General features: G+C 41.5%; 3 non-coding genes across 3 annotated transcripts; all 3 read left to right on the forward strand.

Moving 5' to 3' along the window:
- Positions 1 to 1,256: 1,256 nt before the first annotated feature.
- Positions 1,257 to 1,376, forward strand: LOC138140901 (5S ribosomal RNA). The gene has a single exon (XR_011162812.1). It is a non-coding gene; the product is annotated as a 5S ribosomal RNA (ribosomal RNA).
- A 10,165-nt stretch (positions 1,377 to 11,541) lies between these two features.
- On the forward strand, positions 11,542 to 11,661 carry LOC138140902 (5S ribosomal RNA). The gene has a single exon (XR_011162813.1). It is a non-coding gene; the product is annotated as a 5S ribosomal RNA (ribosomal RNA).
- A 10,341-nt stretch (positions 11,662 to 22,002) lies between these two features.
- On the forward strand, positions 22,003 to 22,122 carry LOC138140903 (5S ribosomal RNA). The gene has a single exon (XR_011162814.1). It is a non-coding gene; the product is annotated as a 5S ribosomal RNA (ribosomal RNA).
- The last annotated feature ends 682 nt before the right edge of the window (positions 22,123 to 22,804 follow it).

The following is a 22,804-nucleotide window of genomic DNA, read 5'->3' on the forward strand; positions in this document are numbered from 1 at the left end:
CGCGTGATGGCATCGTCCTCTTTCCTCGATCACCATCGCCACCGTGTGATCAAGCTGGCCGAACTCGGTTTCCGAAGTTTCCCTGGAGATAGCGAAGTTCGTCTCGGAACGTCGGTGGGTTTCGAATCAGGTACACGCCCCTCCAACCACCAGCCCTAAATCCGGGTCGTCACGGTTTCGATTCGGGACCGACGGTTTACGTCGGCGGTGCGGGGTAGACGCGTCGATTCCGGGAATCCATATTTCGTTCGCCGAAATATTGGTCCATCTCTTCCCGGAATACCGCGCCACCTTCTCGATTTTACGACATCTTCGCGTCGCCAAACGCTTCCGAAACGGTCGAAGCACAGAAAGGACCTGGTGTTCGAACCGAGGCAATTCCGACAACAGGATGCCGCGAACCGTCTCTCCGACGTTCAGGTCGATCGTTTTCGGCGGAAGTTGAAACGGGACGAGTCGACGACGGGTCCCGTTGCCGTCCGGACCCTTCGGGACGGCCGAAAGTCCGTCGAGAGGATCATCCGAAAGGAGACGGTCTTCATCGTCCGACCGATGCCGCACCTACGAGTTTTCCGATATTTTCTTCGACGGATCTTCAGGTTTTCTTCCTTTCTTCCGTCTTTCTCTCTTCGTAATTTCGTGTCCGACCTGCGTCGTCCGAAGTCGGGGTGAAGATCGAAGAAAAAACGCCAAAAATAACAACTCGTCAGCCACGCACACCGCGTTCGAATGTCTAACGGTCCAACTTGGATTTTCGAAGATCGCCGAATCCGAGGGACGATAAATAATAATAATAATAATAATAATGGTAATAAATAATAATGTTAATAATAATAATAATGATATGATGATTATAACGATAATTATTATAGATAGGTAAATAGAAACACAGGTCTCCTCTCGAAAATCGGAACTTCCTGATATTACTTACATATTTCGGTCGATCCAAATGTGGGAATCTCGTCGTCGTCGGAGCAAGCAGCGCGGTAGGTGGGGTGAAATTCTGGATTTTCCACCGCCGCCGGCGGTCGAAAAATGTGCGACGCGGGAGATCGCCAGTCCGTCTAGTAGTCTCTCTTGTCGTTAGAGCGTGACGTGGTGGTTGTTGTGGGATTTCCCGTTAGTTCGGTCCGACGTCGGTCGTCAGAGGGTAAGTGCATACGGAAACGAAACGCATCGCGTTTTGATGTTCATATTCGTGCATCGGAATGTTAAAAGCAATATATTTTACACCAACGATCACACCTAAACACCACGGCAACGGCCATACCACGTTGAAAAGCACCGGTTCTCGTCCGATCACCGAAGTTAAGCAACGTCGGGCGCGGTCAGTACTTGGATGGGTGACCGCTTGGGAACACCGCGTGCCGTTGCCCCCCAACACTTTTTGTTTTTTTTTGAAATCCATAGCAACCACCGAACCGATTTGTTTTTCGTGCAGGTATTCGGAAACATGCACAGACCCGTATAATGTAGATTCATAGCTTTAAGTACTAGATAATTAAGAAAACAATTTTTTTTGTCGATTAATTGTAAACAATTGCAGAATAAAAACTCGTCAAACGGTAAAGGTTGTCGTTCGATCACCGAAGGTAAGCCACGCGGGCAGCGGTCAGCACTTGGACGGGTGACCGGTTCATTATATTCCTTCCGTGAGTTTAACAAAGATAACATATGCAAATGTCGTAAGTGCGACGAGGAAGACGGCGATCTTTTAATGTAAAAAAAATATATATTAGGTTACGCGTACATGCCACTTTGACTGCTGCTTTATTTTTTTGGTTTTTAAATAATTAGAGATCTGAATTCAACATATCAGTTCTATGTTATAATGGACAGACAATGTTGTATTCTTGGCCCCTAACACGTTAAGACCAACATAAAAACTAGAATAACTTACCATTCGTTAAACGTTAAACAATTTCGAACCACGTTTTTTTGAGCTCGAACAAACTCATAACACAACACTCATTTATTAGTCACTGGACCATTGTAAAACGAGAAGAGAGAAAAACCATGCGAAACTATTTTTAAAACGAAGAGAATAAAGGTTTTAAATGGTAGGGCTGTATGACAGACTTGTCAATTATCGTGGGGGGTACGGCTGAGATTTATGACGAAATCGAGCGGCGCCGGCGGTCGGTCACTTTCACGAAAGAGGTCTAAACACGGGTCGTTTACGATACCCTCTGGTTACTAGAAAAGTTCTAGACAGATGTTTGTCGGCTTTTCGAGGTATTTATTTGTGAGTCCAAAGACTCAATGGAGTAATATCGGACTGAAATTCCAAGATTTTGCTGTGTAATCCAAAAAACTATGTTCCTCGTAACATTTAACGATGTGTTAATTCAACTATTATTTTAATTTTTCGTATACGTATTTATACTAAAAAGTACAGCGCTTCCAACAGTGAATTGTGAATTGAAAATGTTTCAAAGAAAGATCGATAGTTTTGAAAAAAATTACATATTAATAAATTTAGATAGATTTAGAAGTATACATTGCACTTACTTTTCAAAATTATTGTACTTCTGATTTGGTTGAAATAACATAATATGTAGCAGTCATAGTCTTGTGTACATTGCAGTCGCGGCTGGTGTTGGGTAAAACCTTTATTTTTTAGGGGGTCATTACCCAAATGACCTCATGGACCAGCCGTTCCTGTTAGGTTTTATATATCAAATTGATTCGTCTGTCTTTTTCATCATGCCTTCGAAAAGCGAGCTCCTGTTTCGCCAAAGTAACTGTGACGTCAATTAAATACGATAATAAAATTCGGTTTTTCCGAACTTATTGTGAGTGAGAGCAGTGAGAGCATCTTCTTTTCGTATCCCACCTCCACCCGGCGGCAGTAGTGCAGTGCTTATCAACATAATTACCGGCGTCTCGCCTCCACATTTTGACTTTTTTGTGTTTTATGTGTTCTCTAAGTCCAAAATTTTTAAATTTTTAAAAAGAGATTGCGGTACTATTCCTGTTGCTGAAATTATAATAATATATTTATTAATTTTTGTATTATATGTCTGTGTTATATTGTGTGAATTTGGAACAGCTATATCTAAAAGATATGCTTGCTTTTGTTGTTTATTTAAAATAATAATGTCTGGTCTGTTATGCTGAATGTGAATGTCAGTTAAAACTGTGCGATCAAAATATAATTTGTAATTGTCATTTTCTAAACAACTTTCTGGTTTATAAATGTAATGTGGTTGTGTATCCTTTAATAAATTGAATTTAACTGCTAAATTCATGTGTATAATTTTTGCGAATATATCATGACGTTTTTTATATTCGCTGTGAGCCAAAACGGTGCAAGATCTTGTATTGCAAATATAAAACCCTCAGCTCTTTAAAATATCTCCCATGTAAAGACTTTTGTTTTATATTTGCTATAGTGTCATATCACGAGCTCTATTGAGAAAATAATTTTTTAGTGAAGCAATTTGATTGTGTTGTAGAATTTCTAGATTTGAAAAACCCCTACCACCATTTTCGCGTGGTAAATTAAATCTTTCAACAGCAGATTTGGGGTGATGTTTACAAAATTTTGTAAAGAGAACTCTAGTTTGAATATTTATATTCTTTAAATTAGTTTTGGACCATTTTATAACACCAAAAGAATAGATTTAATTTGATTTGATTGATTAATACCTAAATATTTATAAAATTCTCCTTTATTTAAATTTTTAATGATTTCTCCTTCTTTAGTTATATATTCTAAATTTTCGTAATGACCACGACATATTGATTGATTTTCAGTTATTGTTAAGTTTTATGTCATCCATATAAAGAAGGTGATTTAATTTAATATTAATTTTATAAATTTTAAGAATTTTAATTAACCATGAATGTGGTACTGAATCATAGGCTTTTTTGTAGTCTATGAATTGTTGTTGCATTATTTTCCAAACGTTTGAGACTTAAAATATTCGTCAAATGTTCTTCTTTTTTTAAATCAGAATACCCCTGACAAATCCGAACATTTTGTTTTGCGGTAGATAAAAGTAAACATGGGCCAAGACAGAATATTAATATTCGGTGTGGAATTTTCCTGCGTTCTTGTTCATTTCTATCGAAGTGCTCACGAAAAGTTGTGAATATCAACACTTTGTAATTGTCGTAGTGAAAAATAAAAAAGATAGCTATGGGGCACAACTTATTTCGCACTTCATTAGAAAAGTAACAGTATTAAAATAAAAAAAATATTTTTCTAAATTTCGAACGTTAGGTCTATCCTGACCAGCCGCCAATTAGTGGTATTATTTTATTTTTTGCTGTTTTCCACAATAGTTATTTTTATATTAAATCATTGATTCAAAAAATTGAAATTAAAAATTCAAATTTTTGAAGGAACTCTGAAGTTTCAATGCAGTGACCATGTTGCTAGGTAACTAATAAAAAACAGTGCGTGAAATGAAAAACAGAAATAGTCGTATGCGTTTTGTATGGTTTCTATGGTTTCGATCTTACTAACAATGCAATGAAAATGACCCACTTCAGGCACAGATAACTATGCGTGAATTTCAATTTTTTGAATCAATTATATAAAAACAAAATTGATTTGGCGGCCGCTACACAAAAGTGGTGGGAGGCGAGAACCTGTTTCCGCCGGTCAATTTTAAAATTAATAAATTTTCCCTGGATACGTATTCGACTTATCCGGTACGAGTTATTTTTAAATTAACTTAATGGCCCGTTGCTCTTGTTCTTTTTACATTGAATATGCGATGTTTTGGCATCGTTAGCAATAGTACAATACTCACGCATTTTTAATCTAAAATTAACAAAACTTGAATGGATCGGGATTATCACACTTCTGAATTGAAGTTTTCATTCGTTTAAAATATAATTGATAGTAATACGTAATGCGGATTGCCTAAACGTTGCTTCCATCACGTCAACATCACACATTCACGTTCGCCCGTAGAAATGGCGTGATGCACACGAAATCGATCCAAAAAGGCTCATAATATTTGTGTCACGCGAATCTACGTCGAAAACTAGAAAAAAAAAAAATTCAATTCGAATTTCAATAATCGAAACGATGCGTCGTCGATACTAAACGTAGGTAGTAACTAAAGTGTGATCGGGTGCGATAAAAGTGTCCGTCAATAATCATCATCCGACAATCATTTAATAGACGAACGCTAATTTTTGGCACTCACTCGGACGACAGAACCAGTCCAGACGGAAACCGGGGCGCGGGGTGGGTGGGTGGTTGTATGTCCGTGAATCTGTCCGGCGCGCGTCAACATTTCAGTTATCGTCGCGAGAGTTAAAACGAAAGGTGGTTAGTGTGAAAGTGACGTTTTTTCGTGGAGACACGTTACGAAGGGTGAGTACCTAATATAATATAAAACCAACCGAAAACCCACAATAGTGCCCCGGTTTATTATCGTGAATAGGTGTTTGGTAAATATTTTCTGTATTCCAACTAGCAAGTCTTTTATCAAAAAACTCCGGCAACATGGCTATTGTGGTATTGTTGATACCACCTAACTGAAGAACTTAGTTAATAACTAAGTCGACGATTTTATCGGGAAATTGAACGGAGAAACAAAAATAGCTCTTAGCGACAGTTGCCTGAAGTCGCAAATAACGGCGATTGACGAAATCACGTTTTTTTTATTTTAATTCCAATGAACAATACACAGGGTCACAATTATCTGTTATGTATTCTATAATGTTTTGCAAAGTAAATAATGTGAGTTGTCATGCGTAATATTAATTAGCTAAGTAATTTTTGCAAGTATTTTATGTCAGATATGCAATGTATAATAACGTAATGTTGCAAAGTATTTTAATTTTTATGCTAGGTAGAGATAATAACTCGACAATAACTCTTCTCTAATGAAAAAAAAAATAGAAAATGATTTAGGAACATAAAAAATCTCATTAAAACAGGAACAATTGAAATTAAAATAAACATAACATTCTGTACTAAAGTACAGTTTTGTTCACTCCTTTTTTCAAAGTCTTCTGTCCTCTCATTTGCACATACTGCTATTCCAAAACAGTGAAATTGTCTGTTTCAGGGAATCCTTAACGTTCCTTGCTAATGTCAACAACGTTTTCGATGAAACAAAGAGTCGGAAAAATGTCGGCTCATTGTATTCAATAACATACGCGACTACAAAACCATCTGTATCATTTGTAGGAATCGCGGTTTTTTCGATGAGAATTCGTTCTAATTTTTTCTTTCTTAAAAAAGCTAAGTAATTTTAATTTCACTAAAGATGAACATTTAGGCTATATGCTGGGTAATGCAAATCCATCAACCATCAACTAGGTTGTTCAGCAGATGTACGATTGTTTATTTGATTTCTTCTTCCGAAGAGTTGTATTCTGGCAAAATAGAAATTTATTCATAACATAACCTCAATCAACTAAATTATTTCGAATACAATAACCACATAACTACAAGTTGGATAGGCATGGGTGCAAAATACCGATAATGCATGAAACCTAATAATAATAATAATGACATAATAAAAGTTAATTAAAAATCGCTGTTTCACGTCTTTTTCTTTTTTGTTCGAGAGTTTTTGTGGTTCTGAAAAGAACCGTTTATAAATGTGTCGAAAACGAAAAACATCTATTTCGAACTGGTGTACTTGGTGACGGCTTTGGTACCTTCGGAGACGGCGTGCTTGGCCAACTCACCGGGCAACAACAGACGCACGGCAGTTTGAATTTCTCTGCTGGTGATCGTCGAACGTTTGTTGTAGTGTGCCAGACGGGAAGCTTCAGCGGCGATACGTTCGAAGATGTCGTTCACGAAACTGTTCATTATGCTCATAGCCTTACTAGAGATACCGGTGTCGGGATGGACTTGTTTCAACACCTTGTAGATGTAGATGGCATAGCTCTCCTTCCTCCTGCGCTTCTTTTTTTTGTCGCTCTTGGAAATGTTCTTCTGAGCTTTCCCGGCCTTCTTGGCTGCCTTACCACTTGTCTTCGGCGGCATTTTTCAATTCAATTCGATTCAACAAACTCGCGAACTGCTCTGACTCGTGTGCGTGCGTTAACTTTGCACCACCACCTTTCTGATAGGTAGTGTGTTCACCAGAACCCCACCTGAAAACGGGCTCCCACCAATCGTCACGTCCTATTCTCCTATCACGGAGGCTATAAATTCGAAGCACAGCTACCAGCTTTTACAATCGACGAGTCCCGTCCGTCAGTTTTATTACTTCTCGTGGTGTCTAACGAACGAACTTAAAATGTCAGGTCGCGGTAAAGGAGGTAAAGTGAAGGGAAAAGCGAAATCCCGTTCGAGCCGTGCCGGTCTCCAGTTTCCGGTGGGTAGGATACATCGTCTTCTCAGAAAAGGAAATTACGCGGAACGCGTCGGTGCAGGAGCTCCCGTCTATTTGGCCGCCGTCATGGAGTACTTAGCCGCCGAAGTTCTAGAATTGGCAGGAAACGCTGCCCGTGACAACAAGAAGACACGTATTATACCGCGTCATCTGCAGCTGGCCATCAGAAACGACGAGGAATTGAACAAACTCCTGTCCGGAGTTACGATCGCCCAAGGCGGTGTCTTACCCAACATTCAGGCCGTACTTTTACCCAAAAAAACCGAGAAGAAACCTTAAACGAACGATCGATCCATCTCCGTGGCGAAAACTCAAAATATCGGCCCTTCTCAGGGCCACTATAGCTTTTTTTTTTCGTAAAATGACCGATGCATCTTTTCTTTTTGTATTATTATCATTTACGACTGCAATGCCAAAAGGAAAGCAAGGGGTGTTTACGATCTTGGTACATTTATCAGGTAGTCAGTTAGTAATAATTGTCCGTTGTTTCTCGAAAGAACATCATGTTTCTTTTTTTTCCTCTTATTTTTATTTTGTGGTTCTGAAAAGAACCGATTTTGTATTTCGTATTTTATTCTGGTTTTCTCGAACGGTGAAGAGCGCCAGGAAATTAACCTCCGAAACCGTAGAGGGTGCGTCCTTGACGTTTCAAAGCGTAGACGACGTCCATCGCTGTCACGGTTTTACGTTTGGCGTGTTCCGTGTAGGTGACGGCATCTCGGATGACATTTTCCAAGAACACTTTCAGGACTCCGCGAGTTTCTTCGTAGATCAAACCGGAAATACGTTTCACGCCGCCACGACGAGCCAATCTTCTGATAGCGGGTTTCGTGATGCCCTGGATGTTGTCACGCAGGACTTTGCGATGACGCTTCGCTCCTCCTTTTCCCAATCCTTTGCCTCCTTTACCGCGACCGGTCATCTTTTCAGATTATTTCAACTGACACAAAATACCTGCACACCTCGTCCCTAGGAAGTCAACTACCGCAAAATTTCAACTAACGGAGCCTTATATAGATTCAACGGTTCACCATCGACCAATCGACGAAGTCAGCCGTTGACTTTGTTCACGTATAAAAGTACAATTTAATATGGCGGAATTTTTAGTACCCGTTTACCTTTCGACGCGTGCACGTCTAACGATCGTCAGAGTCGATTTTAATAATTGTCAGTTTTGTTTTTCATTCGTTTCATTCGAAATGGCCAGGACCAAGCAGACCGCACGCAAGTCCACCGGAGGAAAAGCCCCCAGGAAACAACTGGCTACCAAAGCGGCCAGGAAAAGCGCTCCCGCCACTGGCGGCGTCAAGAAGCCCCACCGTTACAGACCTGGTACCGTGGCTCTGCGTGAGATCCGTCGTTACCAGAAAAGTACCGAGTTGCTCATCCGCAAGCTTCCCTTTCAACGTTTGGTGAGGGAGATCGCTCAGGATTTCAAAACCGATTTGCGCTTCCAAAGCTCCGCCGTGATGGCCCTCCAGGAAGCGAGCGAAGCTTACTTGGTCGGTCTGTTCGAGGACACGAATTTGTGCGCCATCCACGCCAAACGTGTAACCATCATGCCAAAGGACATCCAACTTGCCAGACGTATTCGGGGTGAACGCGCTTAAATTTTTCCACATCGTGTTTCGGAAGAACAACACGAAACACGAATTTTATAACAAAAAAATCGGTTCTTTTCAGAACCTCAAACTTTACAGGCAAAAAAAAAAATATATCGCCCTTCAACCGGAAATGAATAAAATAAAAATGTCAATAATCGGTCGGTCCTCTCGATTCGGGTTGGGTTGCGGTCGTTCGTAAAATTTTATTGCATCCTGTCATCACCTACCTGCCAGCTGATGCTATCTATTTTATTTGGTTTCGCCGTAAGGATAGTTTTATTTCTTTTTTTCGTCGTAGATTATCGTGTGGCCCTGAAAAGGGCCATTTGTGCGTGCCCCGTTGCCGGTAGTACGATGATGACGTCGGAACGAGGCACAGCCGAACGAACATGAGTCGAGTATCCATCCACGTTTCTCACTTTTTCCTCTTCGGCGAAGCGGCCTTTTTCACCTTGACAGGAATGGCTTTGGCTGTCTTGGGTTTGGGTGCTTTGGGTTTTTTAGTCGGACCAGCCTTGTTAGATTTCTTCGCTTTGGAAGGCGATCGGGGTTTCGGGGCGGCTCTAGTTTTCTTTTCTGCCGAGGAGGCGGCCGATTTCTTGGCTTTCGCTGCGGCGGCGGAGGCAGCGACGGCGCTCTTCTTTTCGGCAGCAGTCTTCTTCGCTTTGGGGGAGGCTTGTTTTTTGGCTGTCTTCGAGGAAGCCTTGTCGGAAGTCGTCGCGACGGCGGTACGTTTGGCGGATGATTTTTTCGTCTTGGATGCGGCGGACGAAGCGGGTTTCCTCTTGTCGGAGGCGGAGGCGACTTTGGCACCACCGGAGGTGGACGAGGCGAGCTTGAACGAACCCGACGCGCCCTTACCTTTCGTCTGAACCAGAGATCCCGACGCCACGGCGCCTTTCAGATATTTCTTGATGAAAGGGGCGACCTTTTCGGCGTCGACTTTGTAATTTGTGGCGACGAACTTCTTGATGGCCTGAAGAGACGATCCTCCGCGTTCCTTGAGTCCCTTGATGGCGTTGTTTACCATCTCGGATGTCGGAGGATGGGACGGTTTCGCCCTGGGATTTTTCGCTTTTTTCTCTTTCTTCGCGTGGGATTGAGGGGTGGCAGCGGAACCGGTGGTGACCGATGATGCTGTTTGATTTTCGACGTCGGCCATCTTTCACGTTAAAACGTTAAAAGTTAATAATAATTATTGAAAAAACACTTGCTCACACACGTACACTTCGAGCACCTCGTGAACGAGAATTGAACAAAAAAATTTTCTAAGTCTTTATAAAATAGTCGCCACTGCGGACGGAAGACTGAACGCGCACCGCGTCCGCCGTCGAAGAAATTGCAGGCCTCGGAATCGTTGCCCGCGTGATGGCATCGTCCTCTTTCCTCGATCACCATCGCCACCGTGTGATCAAGCTGGCCGAACTCGGTTTCCGAAGTTTCCCTGGAGATAGCGAAGTTCGTCTCGGAACGTCGGTGGGTTTCGAATCAGGTACACGCCCCTCCAACCACCAGCCCTAAATCCGGGTCGTCACGGTTTCGATTCGGGACCGACGGTTTACGTCGGCGGTGCGGGGTAGACGCGTCGATTCCGGGAATCCATATTTCGTTCGCCGAAATATTGGTCCATCTCTTCCCGGAATACCGCGCCACCTTCTCGATTTTACGACATCTTCGCGTCGCCAAACGCTTCCGAAACGGTCGAAGCACAGAAAGGACCTGGTGTTCGAACCGAGGCAATTCCGACAACAGGATGCCGCGAACCGCCTCTCCGACGTTCAGGTCGATCGTTTTCGGCGGAAGTTGAAACGGGACGAGTCGACGACGGGTCCCGTTGCCGTCCGGACCCTTCGGGACGGCCGAAAGTCCGTCGAGAGGATCATCCGAAAGGAGACGGTCTTCATCGTCCGACCGATGCCGCACCTACGAGTTTTCCGATATTTTCTTCGACGGATCTTCAGGTTTTCTTCCTTTCTTCCGTCTTTCTCTCTTCGTAATTTCGTGTCCGACCTGCGTCGTCCGAAGTCGGGGTGAAGATCGAAGAAAAAACGCCAAAAATAACAACTCGTCAGCCACGCACACCGCGTTCGAATGTCTAACGGTCCAACTTGGATTTTCGAAGATCGCCGAATCCGAGGGACGATAAATAATAATAATAATAATAATAATGGTAATAAATAATAATGTTAATAATAATAATAATGATATGATGATTATAACGATAATTATTATAGATAGGTAAATAGAAACACAGGTCTCCTCTCGAAAATCGGAACTTCCTGATATTACTTACATATTTCGGTCGATCCAAATGTGGGAATCTCGTCGTCGTCGGAGCAAGCAGCGCGGTAGGTGGGGTGAAATTCTGGATTTTCCACCGCCGCCGGCGGTCGAAAAATGTGCGACGCGGGAGATCGCCAGTCCGTCTAGTAGTCTCTCTTGTCGTTAGAGCGTGACGTGGTGGTTGTTGTGGGATTTCCCGTTAGTTCGGTCCGACGTCGGTCGTCAGAGGGTAAGTGCATACGGAAACGAAACGCATCGCGTTTTGATGTTCATATTCGTGCATCGGAATGTTAAAAGCAATATATTTTACACCAACGATCACACCTAAACACCACGGCAACGGCCATACCACGTTGAAAAGCACCGGTTCTCGTCCGATCACCGAAGTTAAGCAACGTCGGGCGCGGTCAGTACTTGGATGGGTGACCGCTTGGGAACACCGCGTGCCGTTGCCCCCCAACACTTTTTGTTTTTTTTTGAAATCCATAGCAACCACCGAACCGATTTGTTTTTCGTGCAGGTATTCGGAAACATGCACAGACCCGTATAATGTAGATTCATAGCTTTAAGTACTAGATAATTAAGAAAACAATTTTTTTTGTCGATTAATTGTAAACAATTGCAGAATAAAAACTCGTCAAACGGTAAAGGTTGTCGTTCGATCACCGAAGGTAAGCCACGCGGGCAGCGGTCAGCACTTGGACGGGTGACCGGTTCATTATATTCCTTCCGTGAGTTTAACAAAGATAACATATGCAAATGTCGTAAGTGCGACGAGGAAGACGGCGATCTTTTAATGTAAAAAAAATATATATTAGGTTACGCGTACATGCCACTTTGACTGCTGCTTTATTTTTTTGGTTTTTAAATAATTAGAGATCTGAATTCAACATATCAGTTCTATGTTATAATGGACAGACAATGTTGTATTCTTGGCCCCTAACACGTTAAGACCAACATAAAAACTAGAATAACTTACCATTCGTTAAACGTTAAACAATTTCGAACCACGTTTTTTTGAGCTCGAACAAACTCATAACACAACACTCATTTATTAGTCACTGGACCATTGTAAAACGAGAAGAGAGAAAAACCATGCGAAACTATTTTTAAAACGAAGAGAATAAAGGTTTTAAATGGTAGGGCTGTATGACAGACTTGTCAATTATCGTGGGGGGTACGGCTGAGATTTATGACGAAATCGAGCGGCGCCGGCGGTCGGTCACTTTCACGAAAGAGGTCTAAACACGGGTCGTTTACGATACCCTCTGGTTACTAGAAAAGTTCTAGACAGATGTTTGTCGGCTTTTCGAGGTATTTATTTGTGAGTCCAAAGACTCAATGGAGTAATATCGGACTGAAATTCCAAGATTTTGCTGTGTAATCCAAAAAACTATGTTCCTCGTAACATTTAACGATGTGTTAATTCAACTATTATTTTAATTTTTCGTATACGTATTTATACTAAAAAGTACAGCGCTTCCAACAGTGAATTGTGAATTGAAAATGTTTCAAAGAAAGATCGATAGTTTTGAAAAAAATTACATATTAATAAATTTAGATAGATTTAGAAGTATACATTGCACTTACTTTTCAAAATTATTGTACTTCTGATTTGGTTGAAATAACATAATATGTAGCAGTCATAGTCTTGTGTACATTGCAGTCGCGGCTGGTGTTGGGTAAAACCTTTATTTTTTAGGGGGTCATTACCCAAATGACCTCATGGACCAGCCGTTCCTGTTAGGTTTTATATATCAAATTGATTCGTCTGTCTTTTTCATCATGCCTTCGAAAAGCGAGCTCCTGTTTCGCCAAAGTAACTGTGACGTCAATTAAATACGATAATAAAATTCGGTTTTTCCGAACTTATTGTGAGTGAGAGCAGTGAGAGCATCTTCTTTTCGTATCCCACCTCCACCCGGCGGCAGTAGTGCAGTGCTTATCAACATAATTACCGGCGTCTCGCCTCCACATTTTGACTTTTTTGTGTTTTATGTGTTCTCTAAGTCCAAAATTTTTAAATTTTTAAAAAGAGATTGCGGTACTATTCCTGTTGCTGAAATTATAATAATATATTTATTAATTTTTGTATTATATGTCTGTGTTATATTGTGTGAATTTGGAACAGCTATATCTAAAAGATATGCTTGCTTTTGTTGTTTATTTAAAATAATAATGTCTGGTCTGTTATGCTGAATGTGAATGTCAGTTAAAACTGTGCGATCAAAATATAATTTGTAATTGTCATTTTCTAAACAACTTTCTGGTTTATAAATGTAATGTGGTTGTGTATCCTTTAATAAATTGAATTTAACTGCTAAATTCATGTGTATAATTTTTGCGAATATATCATGACGTTTTGTGAGCCAAAACGGTGCAAGATCTTGTATTGCAAATATAAAACCCTCAGCTCTTTAAAATATCTCCCATGTAAAGACTTTTGTTTTATATTTGCTATAGTGTCATATCACGAGCTCTATTGAGAAAATAATTTTTTAGTGAAGCAATTTGATTGTGTTGTAGAATTTCTAGATTTGAAAAACCCCTACCACCATTTTCGCGTGGTAAATTAAATCTTTCAACAGCAGATTTGGGGTGATGTTTACAAAATTTTGTAAAGAGAACTCTAGTTTGAATATTTATATTCTTTAAATTAGTTTTGGACCATTTTATAACACCAAAAGAATAGATTTAATTTTATAATTGAATGTTGAATATGATTTGATTGATTAATACCTAAATATTTATAAAATTCTCCTTTATTTAAATTTTTAATGATTTCTCCTTCTTTAGTTATATATTCTAAATTTTCGTAATGACCACGACATATTGATTGATTTTCAGTTATTGTTAAGTTTTATGTCATCCATATAAAGAAGGTGATTTAATTTAATATTAATTTTATAAATTTTAAGAATTTTAATTAACCATGAATGTGGTACTGAATCATAGGCTTTTTTGTAGTCTATGAATTGTTGTTGCATTATTTTCCAAACGTTTGAGACTTAAAATATTCGTCAAATGTTCTTCTTTTTTTAAATCAGAATACCCCTGACAAATCCGAACATTTTGTTTTGCGGTAGATAAAAATAAACATGGGCCAAGACAGAATATTAATATTCGGTGTGGAATTTTCCTGCGTTCTTGTTCATTTCTATCGAAGTGCTCACGAAAAGTTGTGAATATCAACACTTTGTAATTGTCGTAGTGAAAAATAAAAAAGATAGCTATGGGGCACAACTTATTTCGCACTTCATTAGAAAAGTAACAGTATTAAAATAAAAAAAATATTTTTCTAAATTTCGAACGTTAGGTCTATCCTGACCAGCCGCCAATTAGTGGTATTATTTTATTTTTTGCTGTTTTCCACAATAGTTATTTTTATATTAAATATAAACAATATTTTTTCTATCATTGATTCAAAAAATTGAAATTAAAAATTCAAATTTTTGAAGGAACTCTGAAGTTTCAATGCAGTGACCATGTTGCTAGGTAACTAATAAAAAACAGTGCGTGAAATGAAAAACAGAAATAGTCGTATGCGTTTTGTATGGTTTCTATGGTTTCGATCTTACTAACAATGCAATGAAAATGACCCACTTCAGGCACAGATAACTATGCGTGAATTTCAATTTTTTGAATCAATTATATAAAAACAAAATTGATTTGGCGGCCGCTACACAAAAGTGGTGGGAGGCGAGAACCTGTTTCCGCCGGTCTCCGTTTATGACACAGCTGACGGAAATCTTGTTCTTTTTTTTTCGTTTATTGTTAATTTTAAAATTAATAAATTTTCCCTGGATACGTATTCGACTTATCCGGTACGAGTTATTTTTAAATTAACTTAATGGCCCGTTGCTCTTGTTCTTTTTATCGTTTTATCGTTAGCAATAGTACAATACTCACGCATTTTTAATCTAAAATTAACAAAACTTGAATGGATCGGGATTATCACACTTCTGAATTGAAGTTTTCATTCGTTTAAAATATAATTGATAGTAATACGTAATGCGGATTGCCTAAACGTTGCTTCCATCACGTCAACATCACACATTCACGTTCGCCCGTAGAAATGGCGTGATGCACACGAAATCGATCCAAAAAGGCTCATAATATTTGTGTCACGCGAATCTACGTCGAAAACTAGAAAAAAAAAAAATTCAATTCGAATTTCAATAATCGAAACGATGCGTCGTCGATACTAAACGTAGGTAGTAACTAAAGTGTGATCGGGTGCGATAAAAGTGTCCGTCAATAATCATCATCCGACAATCATTTAATAGACGAACGCTAATTTTTGGCACTCACTCGGACGACAGAACCAGTCCAGACGGAAACCGGGGCGCGGGGTGGGTGGGTGGTTGTATGTCCGTGAATCTGTCCGGCGCGCGTCAACATTTCAGTTATCGTCGCGAGAGTTAAAACGAAAGGTGGTTAGTGTGAAAGTGACGTTTTTTCGTGGAGACACGTTACGAAGGGTGAGTACCTAATATAATATAAAACCAACCGAAAACCCACAATAGTGCCCCGGTTTATTATCGTGAATAGGTGTTTGGTAAATATTTTCTGTATTCCAACTAGCAAGTCTTTTATCAAAAAACTCCGGCAACATGGCTATTGTGGTATTATTGATACCACCTAACTGAAGAATGATTAAAAAGATTATAAAGTTAATAACTAAGTCGACGATTTTATCGGGAAATTGAACGGAGAAACAAAAATAGCTCTTAGCGACAGTTGCCTGAAGTCGCAAATAACGGCGATTGACGAAATCACGTTTTTTTTATTTTAATTCCAATGAACAATACACAGGGTCACAATTATCTGTTATGTATTCTATAATGTTTTGCAAAGTAAATAATGTGAGTTGTCATGCGTAATATTAATTAGCTAAGTAATTTTTGCAAGTATTTTATGTCAGATATGCAATGTATAATAACGTAATGTTGCAAAGTATTTTAATTTTTATGCTAGGTAGAGATAATAAAATAGAAAATGATTTAGGAACATAAAAAATCTCATTAAAACAGGAACAATTGAAATTAAAATAAACATAACATTCTGTACTAAAGTACAGTTTTGTTCACTCCTTTTTTCAAAGTCTTCTGTCCTCTCATTTGCACATACTGCTATTCCAAAACAGTGAAATTGTCTGTTTCAGGGAATCCTTAACGTTCCTTGCTAATGTCAACAACGTTTTCGATGAAACAAAGAGTCGGAAAAATGTCGGCTCATTGTATTCAATAACATACGCGACTACAAAACCATCTGTATCATTTGTAGGAATCGCGGTTTTTTCGATGAGAATTCGTTCTAATTTTTTCTTTCTTAAAAAAGCTAAGTAATTTTAATTTCACTAAAGATGAACATTTAGGCTATATGCTGGGTAATGCAAATCCATCAACCATCAACTAGGTTGTTCAGCAGATGTACGATTGTTTATTTGATTTCTTCTTCCGAAGAGTTGTATTCTGGCAAAATAGAAATTTATTCATAACATAACCTCAATCAACTAAATTATTTCGAATACAATAACCACATAACTACAAGTTGGATAGGCATGGGTGCAAAATACCGATAATGCATGAAACCTAAAGGGCCTACTGTTCATCCAATTATTTTACATAGCTTAAATAGCATGTTTATTTTTTATAGAAAAATTTTGCATTTCTCGCTTTCTTAAACTGTATGTAACATTTTTCATATTTTTTCGCTGTCATAATGACATAATAAAAGTTAATTAAAAATCGCTGTTTCACGTCTTTTTCTTTTTTGTTCGAGAGTTTTTGTGGTTCTGAAAAGAACCGTTTATAAATGTGTCGAAAACGAAAAACATCTATTTCGAACTGGTGTACTTGGTGACGGCTTTGGTACCTTCGGAGACGGCGTGCTTGGCCAACTCACCGGGCAACAACAGACGCACGGCAGTTTGAATTTCTCTGCTGGTGATCGTCGAACGTTTGTTGTAGTGTGCCAGACGGGAAGCTTCAGCGGCGATACGTTCGAAGATGTCGTTCACGAAACTGTTCATTATGCTCATAGCCTTACTAGAGATACCGGTGTCGGGATGGACTTGTTTCAACACCTTGTAGATGTAGATGGCATAGCTCTCCTTCCTCCTGCGCTTCTTTTTTTTGTCGCTCTTGGAAATGTTCTTCTGAGCTTTCCCGGCCTTCTTGGCTGCCTTACCACTTGTCTTCGGCGGCATTTTTCAATTCAATTCGATTCAACAAACTCGCGAACTGCTCTGACTCGTGTGCGTGCGTTAACTTTGCACCACCACCTTTCTGATAGGTAGTGTGTTCACCAGAACCCCACCTGAAAACGGGCTCCCACCAATCGTCACGTCCTATTCTCCTATCACGGAGGCTATAAATTCGAAGCACAGCTACCAGCTTTTACAATCGACGAGTCCCGTCCGTCAGTTTTATTACTTCTCGTGGTGTCTAACGAACGAACTTAAAATGTCAGGTCGCGGTAAAGGAGGTAAAGTGAAGGGAAAAGCGAAATCCCGTTCGAGCCGTGCCGGTCTCCAGTTTCCGGTGGGTAGGATACATCGTCTTCTCAGAAAAGGAAATTACGCGGAACGCGTCGGTGCAGGAGCTCCCGTCTATTTGGCCGCCGTCATGGAGTACTTAGCCGCCGAAGTTCTAGAATTGGCAGGAAACGCTGCCCGTGACAACAAGAAGACACGTATTATACCGCGTCATCTGCAGCTGGCCATCAGAAACGACGAGGAATTGAACAAACTCCTGTCCGGAGTTACGATCGCCCAAGGCGGTGTCTTACCCAACATTCAGGCCGTACTTTTACCCAAAAAAACCGAGAAGAAACCTTAAACGAACGATCGATCCATCTCCGTGGCGAAAACTCAAAATATCGGCCCTTCTCAGGGCCACTATAGCTTTTTTTTTTCGTAAAATGACCGATGCATCTTTTCTTTTTGTATTATTATCATTGCGGTCGTCAATTTGGCTGTATGAAGAAAGATTTACGACTGCAATGCCAAAAGGAAAGCAAGGGGTGTTTACGATCTTGGTACATTTATCAGGTAGTCCGTTGTTTCTCGAAAGAACATCATGTTTCTTTTTTTTCCTCTTATTTTTATTTTGTGGTTCTGAAAAGAACCGATTTTGTATTTCGTATTTTATTCTGGTTTTCTCGAACGGTGAAGAGCGCCAGGAAATTAACCTCCGAAACCGTAGAGGGTGCGTCCTTGACGTTTCAAAGCGTAGACGACGTCCATCGCTGTCACGGTTTTACGTTTGGCGTGTTCCGTGTAGGTGACGGCATCTCGGATGACATTTTCCAAGAACACTTTCAGGACTCCGCGAGTTTCTTCGTAGATCAAACCGGAAATACGTTTCACGCCGCCACGACGAGCCAATCTTCTGATAGCGGGTTTCGTGATGCCCTGGATGTTGTCACGCAGGACTTTGCGATGACGCTTCGCTCCTCCTTTTCCCAATCCTTTGCCTCCTTTACCGCGACCGGTCATCTTTTCAGATTATTTCAACTGACACAAAATACCTGCACACCTCGTCCCTAGGAAGTCAACTACCGCAAAATTTCAACTAACGGAGCCTTATATAGATTCAACGGTTCACCATCGACCAATCGACGAAGTCAGCCGTTGACTTTGTTCACGTATAAAAGTACAATTTAATATGGCGGAATTTTTAGTACCCGTTTACCTTTCGACGCGTGCACGTCTAACGATCGTCAGTTTTGTTTTTCATTCGTTTCATTCGAAATGGCCAGGACCAAGCAGACCGCACGCAAGTCCACCGGAGGAAAAGCCCCCAGGAAACAACTGGCTACCAAAGCGGCCAGGAAAAGCGCTCCCGCCACTGGCGGCGTCAAGAAGCCCCACCGTTACAGACCTGGTACCGTGGCTCTGCGTGAGATCCGTCGTTACCAGAAAAGTACCGAGTTGCTCATCCGCAAGCTTCCCTTTCAACGTTTGGTGAGGGAGATCGCTCAGGATTTCAAAACCGATTTGCGCTTCCAAAGCTCCGCCGTGATGGCCCTCCAGGAAGCGAGCGAAGCTTACTTGGTCGGTCTGTTCGAGGACACGAATTTGTGCGCCATCCACGCCAAACGTGTAACCATCATGCCAAAGGACATCCAACTTGCCAGACGTATTCGGGGTGAACGCGCTTAAATTTTTCCACATCGTGTTTCGGAAGAACAACAACATCCCGAGAAAAACGAAACACGAATTTTATAACAAAAAAATCGGTTCTTTTCAGAACCTCAAACCTTACAGGCAAAAAAAAAAAAATATATCGCCCTTCAACCGGAAATGAATAAAATAAAAATGTCAATAATCGGTCGGTCCTCTCGATTCGGGTTGGGTTGCGGTCGTTCGTAAAATTTTATTGCATCCTGTCATCACCTACCTGCCAGCTGATGCTATCTATTTTATTTGGTTTCGCCGTAAGGATAGTTTTATTTCTTTTTTTCGTCGTAGATTATCGTGTGGCCCTGAAAAGGGCCATTTGTGCGTGCCCCGTTGCCGGTAGTACGATGATGACGTCGGAACGAGGCACAGCCGAACGAACATGAGTCGAGTATCCATCCACGTTTCTCACTTTTTCCTCTTCGGCGAAGCGGCCTTTTTCACCTTGACAGGAATGGCTTTGGCTGTCTTGGGTTTGGGTGCTTTGGGTTTTTTAGTCGGACCAGCCTTGTTAGATTTCTTCGCTTTGGAAGGCGATCGGGGTTTCGGGGCGGCTCTAGTTTTCTTTTCTGCCGAGGAGGCGGCCGATTTCTTGGCTTTCGCTGCGGCGGCGGAGGCAGCGACGGCGCTCTTCTTTTCGGCAGCAGTCTTCTTCGCTTTGGGGGAGGCTTGTTTTTTGGCTGTCTTCGAGGAAGCCTTGTCGGAAGTCGTCGCGACGGCGGTACGTTTGGCGGATGATTTTTTCGTCTTGGATGCGGCGGACGAAGCGGGTTTCCTCTTGTCGGAGGCGGAGGCGACTTTGGCACCACCGGAGGTGGACGAGGCGAGCTTGAACGAACCCGACGCGCCCTTACCTTTCGTCTGAACCAGAGATCCCGACGCCACGGCGCCTTTCAGATATTTCTTGATGAAAGGGGCGACCTTTTCGGCGTCGACTTTGTAATTTGCGGCGACGAACTTCTTGATGGCCTGAAGAGACGATCCTCCGCGTTCCTTGAGTCCCTTGATGGCGTTGTTTACCATCTCGGATGTCGGAGGATGGGACGGTTTCGCCCTGGGATTTTTCGCTTTTTTCTCTTTCTTCGCGTGGGATTGAGGGGTGGCAGCGGAACCGGTGGTGACCGATGATGCTGTTTGATTTTCGACGTCGGCCATCTTTCACGTTAAAACGTTAAAAGTTAATAATAATTATTGAAAAAACACTTGCTCACACACGTACACTTCGAGCACCTCGTGAACGAGAATTGAACAAAAAAATTTTCTAAGTCTTTATAAAATAGTCGCCACTGCGGACGGAAGACTGAACGCGCACCGCGTCCGCCGTCGAAGAAATTGCAGGCCTCGGAATCGTTGCCCGCGTGATGGCATCGTCCTCTTTCCTCGATCACCATCGCCACCGTGTGATCAAGCTGGCCGAACTCGGTTTCCGAAGTTTCCCTGGAGATAGCGAAGTTCGTCTCGGAACGTCGGTGGGTTTCGAATCAGGTACACGCCCCTCCAACCACCAGCCCTAAATCCGGGTCGTCACGGTTTCGATTCGGGACCGACGGTTTACGTCGGCGGTGCGGGGTAGACGCGTCGATTCCGGGAATCCATATTTCGTTCGCCGAAATATTGGTCCATCTCTTCCCGGAATACCGCGCCACCTTCTCGATTTTACGACATCTTCGCGTCGCCAAACGCTTCCGAAACGGTCGAAGCACAGAAAGGACCTGGTGTTCGAACCGAGGCAATTCCGACAACAGGATGCCGCGAACCGCCTCTCCGACGTTCAGGTCGATCGTTTTCGGCGGAAGTTGAAACGGGACGAGTCGACGACGGGTCCCGTTGCCGTCCGGACCCTTCGGGACGGCCGAAAGTCCGTCGAGAGGATCATCCGAAAGGAGACGGTCTTCATCGTCCGACCGATGCCGCACCTACGAGTTTTCCGATATTTTCTTCGACGGATCTTCAGGTTTTCTTCCTTTCTTCCGTCTTTCTCTCTTCGTAATTTCGTGTCCGACCTGCGTCGTCCGAAGTCGGGGTGAAGATCGAAGAAAAAACGCCAAAAATAACAACTCGTCAGCCACGCACACCGCGTTCGAATGTCTAACGGTCCAACTTGGATTTTCGAAGATCGCCGAATCCGAGGGACGATAAATAATAATAATAATAATAATAATGGTAATAAATAATAATGTTAATAATAATAATAATGATATGATGATTATAACGATAATTATTATAGATAGGTAAATAGAAACACAGGTCTCCTCTCGAAAATCGGAACTTCCTGATATTACTTACATATTTCGGTCGATCCAAATGTGGGAATCTCGTCGTCGTCGGAGCAAGCAGCGCGGTGGGTGGGGTGAAATTCTGGATTTTCCACCGCCGCCGGCGGTCGAAAAATGTGCGACGCGGGAGATCGCCAGTCCGTCTAGTAGTCTCTCTTGTCGTTAGAGCGTGACGTGGTGGTTGTTGTGGGATTTCCCGTTAGTTCGGTCCGACGTCGGTCGTCAGAGGGTAAGTGCATACGGAAACGAAACGCATCGCGTTTTGATGTTCATATTCGTGCATCGGAATGTTAAAAGCAATATATTTTACACCAACGATCACACCTAAACACCACGGCAACGGCCATACCACGTTGAAAAGCACCGGTTCTCGTCCGATCACCGAAGTTAAGCAACGTCGGGCGCGGTCAGTACTTGGATGGGTGACCGCTTGGGAACACCGCGTGCCGTTGCCCCCCAACACTTTTTGTTTTTTTTTTGAAATCCATAGCAACCACCGAACCGATTTGTTTTTCGTGCAGGTATTCGGAAACATGCACAGACCCGTATCATGTAGATTCATAGCTTTAAGTACTAGATAATTAAGAAAACAATTTTTTTTGTCGATTAATTGTAAACAATTGCAGAATAAAAACTCGTCAAACGGTAAAGGTTGTCGTTCGATCACCGAAGGTAAGCCACGCGGGCAGCGGTCAGCACTTGGACGGGTGACCGGTTCATTATATTCCTTCCGTGAGTTTAACAAAGATAACATATGCAAATGTCGTAAGTGCGACGAGGAAGACGGGCGAATCTTTTAATGTAAAAATATATATTAGGTTACGCGTACATGCCACTTTGACTGCTGCTTTATTTTTTTGGTTTTTAAATAATTAGAGATCTGAATTCAACATATCAGTTCTATGTTATAATGGACAGACAATGTTGTATTCTTGGCCCCTAACACGTTAAGACCAACATAAAAACTAGAATAACTTACCATTCGTTAAACGTTAAACAATTTCGAACCACGTTTTTTTGAGCTCGAACAAACTCATAACACAACACTCATTTATTAGTCACTGGACCATTGTAAAACGAGAAGAGAGAAAAACCATGCGAAACTATTTTTAAAACGAAGAGAATAAAGGTTTTAAA

Source organism: Tenebrio molitor, unplaced genomic scaffold (assembly GCF_963966145.1).
Source record: "Tenebrio molitor unplaced genomic scaffold, icTenMoli1.1 SCAFFOLD_571, whole genome shotgun sequence".
Lineage (NCBI taxonomy): Eukaryota > Metazoa > Arthropoda > Insecta > Coleoptera > Tenebrionidae > Tenebrio > Tenebrio molitor.